The sequence below is a fragment of the Triticum dicoccoides genome, chromosome 2B (genome assembly GCF_002162155.2).
Source record: "Triticum dicoccoides isolate Atlit2015 ecotype Zavitan chromosome 2B, WEW_v2.0, whole genome shotgun sequence".
Lineage (NCBI taxonomy): Eukaryota > Viridiplantae > Streptophyta > Magnoliopsida > Poales > Poaceae > Triticum > Triticum dicoccoides.
The window spans coordinates 426,537,076-426,540,917 of record NC_041383.1 but is presented as its reverse complement, the minus strand read 5'-3'; positions in this window follow the sequence as shown (position 1 = coordinate 426,540,917).

Sequence of the window (3,842 nt, the reverse complement as noted above, 5' to 3'; positions counted from 1 at the left end):
GAGGAGAGAGGCCGAAAGGAAGGAGAGGCGCAGCCCCCCTCTGGTCCGAATTGGACAAGGGGTGCAGCCCCCTTTTCCTTCCTCCTCTCCCCCTCTTTCCTTCTCTCCTACTCCAACAAGGAAGGGGGGGGAGTCCTACTCCCGGTGGGAGGAGGACTCCTCCTGGCGCGCCCCTCCTGGCCGGCCGAACCCCTCCCCCTGGCTCCTTTATATACCCCCCCAGGGGGGCACCTCTAGGTACAACACAAGTTGATCTACGGATCGTTCCTTAGCCGTGTGTGGTGCCCCCCTCCACCATATTCCACCTCGGTCATATCGTCGCGGAGTTTAGGCGAAGCCCTGCGCCGGTAGAGCATCATCATCGTCTTCACGCCGTCGTGCTGACGGAACTCATCCCCGAAGCTTTGCTGGATCGGAGCCCGAGGATCGTCATCGAGCTGAACGTGTGCTGAACTCGGAGGTGCCGTACGTTCGGTACTTGGATCGGTCGGATCGTGAAGACGTACGACTACATCAACCGCGTTGTCATAACGCTTCCGCTTACGGTCTACGAGGGTACGTGGACGAACACTCCCCCCTCTCGTTGCTATGCCATCACCATGATCTTGCGTGTGCGTAGGAAATTTTTGAAATTACTACGTTCCCCTACAATATATACCCCTCCACCCACTCTTCATTCGTGAGAAGAGCCATCAGAACATACCTACACTTCCACTACTCATTTTCTGAGAGAGAACCACCTACTCATGTGTTGAGACCAAGATATTCCAATCCTACCATGTGAATCTTGATCTCTAGCCTTCCCCAAGTTGCTTTCCACTCAAATCATCTTTCGATCATAGCCAAATCTGTGAGAGAGAGTTGAGTGTTGGGGAAACTATCATTTGAAGCACAAGAGCAAGGATTTCATCAACAACACACCATCTATTACCTTTTGGAGAGTGGTGTATCCTAGATTGGTTAGGTGTCACTTGGGAGCCTCCATCAAGATTGTGGAGTTGAACCAAGGAGTTTGTAAGGGCAAGGAGATCGCCTACTTCGTGAAGATCTACCCTAGTGAGGCAAGTCCTTCGTGGGCGATGGCCATGATGGGATAGACAAGGTTGATTCTTCGTGGACCCTTCGTGGGTGGAGCCCTCCGTGGACTCGCGCATCCATTACCCTCCGTGAGTTGAAGTCTCCATCAACGTGGATGTACCATAGCACCACCTATCGGAACCACGCCAAAAATCTCCGTGTCAACATTGTGTCTGCTCCCTGCAAACTCCCCCCATTTACTTTCTTGCAAGTTGCATGCTTTACTTTCTATTGCCCATATACTCTTTGCATGCTTGCTTGAATTGTATTAAGATTGCTTGACTTGTGCTAAGTTGCTAAAATCTGCCAAGAATTAAAATTGGGAAGATTTTAAGTCTTATTTGGTCAAGTAGTCTAATTACGCCCCCTCTAGACATACTTTCGATCCTACAAGTGGTATCAGAGCTTTGGTCTCCATTTGCCTTGATTTCCATAGCTTTGGTGATCATATCATTGGTTTCACAACCTAGGAGAGTATGGCGGCTAGCGAGGGAAATTACCACCGTAGAGGTCCTTACTTTGATGGTACTAATTTTGATAGTTGGAAACATAAGATGAAAATGCATATTCTTGGACATAACCCCGCCATTTGGGCTATTGTGTGTATTGGCTTGCAAGGTGAATTCTTTGATGGGAGAGAACCAAACCGTGAAGCTACCGCGGAAGAATTGAAGATGTTGCAATACAATGCTCAAGCTTTCAATATCCTCTTCGACGGATTGTGCCCCGAAGAATTCAACAAAATCAACCGTCTTGAGAATGCAAAGGAAATTTGGGATACTTTGATTGATATGCACGAAGGTACCGACTCCGTCAAGGAATCCAAGTTGGATGTGCTCCAAAGCAACTTGACAAGTTCAAAATGAAGGATGGTGAAGGTGTCGCCGAAATGTACTCTAGGCTTGCTCTCATCACAAATGAGATTGCCGGCTTAGGAAGTGAAGAGATGACCGAAGAATTCATCATCAAGAAGATCTTGAGAGCCTTGGATGGAAAATATGATACCGTGTGCACATTGATCCAAATGGTGCCAAATTACAAAGACCTCAAGCCAACCGAAGTCATTGGAAGAATTGTTTCTCATGAGGTGTCATTCAAGGACAAAGAAGAGCTTCACAACAAGTCTAGTGGTGCTTACAAAGCCTCATGTGATGCTCCTACATCATCAAATGAGAAACAAGCCTTCAATGAAGAATTGAGCTTAATGGTGAAGAACTTCAACAAATTCTACAAGAGTAGAAGCAAGGAAAGAAGTTCCAAGTCAAGGTCCTACAATGACAAAAGATCTTCTAGTAATGAGCGAAATTGCTACAATTGTGGAAGACCCGGACACTACTCCAATGAGTGTATGACTCCCTACAAAAGAAGAGAAGACTCACCTAAAACAAGAAGCAAAAGGGACAAATTGCCTCCAAGAGAGAGAAGGAGTAGAGATGATCGCTATGAACGAAGAACCTCTCGAAGAAGCAAGGATTCAGAAAGGAAGGACAAGTCATCAAGGAGCTACACAAAACGAAGACATCAAGCTCATGTTGGTGAATGGGTATCTGGCTCCGACTCCGACCACCTCTCCGAGAGAAGTTATCACTCCGACTCCGAATATACTCAAGATGAAGGTGTTGCCGGTCTAGCACTTGTGTCAACCAACTCCTATGACATATTTGATTCACCAAATGAAGGAACTGGGAGATGCTTCATGGCTAAAGGCCCCAAGGTAACACACCCCGAGTATGTTGATTTCAATAGTGATGAAGATGACTTGCTAGGTGATGATGATTTACTTGTTGACAACTCTAGTGATGAATACTATGATGAAACATAAATTAATCATGTTAATCAAGATAAAATGAATGACAATGATAAGAAGGAGATTGAGCGTCTAACTAAAGAACTAAACACTCTTAGGTTAGCTCATAAAACTACTTTAGAAGATCAGCGAGAACTTTTAAAAATTCATGAGAAGTTACGCTTCAAAAAGCTCAATCTTGAGCAAGAGCATGGGTTCTTAAAGCCATCAATGATGATCTTTGGAAGAAAGTTCTTCTTACATTGCCAAGCGTTTACTCTGTCTACTTACATGCCACAAGTAAAATCTAGCAATAAGAACAAGAAAGATTCTTCTTCTAGTAGTAACAACAATCATGCTAAATCCAATATTGTTGCTTCTAGTAGTTCTCTTGATTCCACAAATAATTCTCTTAGCCAAGTTACACTTGATCAAGAAAAAAGCTTATTGAAGGGAATTATAGAGAAAGGTGTTTACAAAAGCCTTGCCAGAAGTAAGCAATTTGAGGAAATTGTACGCAAGCAAGGAAGGCATCGAAAGAATCAAGGTGTTGGTTTTGAACGAAAGTTCAATGCCAATGGAGTTGAGTGGGAAGAAGATCAATACCCCAAGATGAAGTTTGTACCTCAACGAGAGAAGTATGACCCTACTTCCTTCAAGGCGACACAAGTTCAAGATGATCTTTCACCACAAGACCACAAGTTAGAAGGCAAGGACAAGCTTCAAGAAGAGATTGATGCATTTGAAGATGCTCTGAAGGCCTTGGTCAAGTGGGTTCCCAAGACTACATCAAGTTCTACTTCATCAAGTGCATCTAAAACTCCAAGGATTCCCATCAAGATGATGTGGATCCCGAAGAAGAAGAACTAGAGAGTTCTTGAGCGTGACTCCGCCAACATACTTCACTCATATTTATTTTGGCAAGGACAAGTGCAAACAACTTCCACATCTTGCACTAGTTCAAGGAGTCACAAACCCT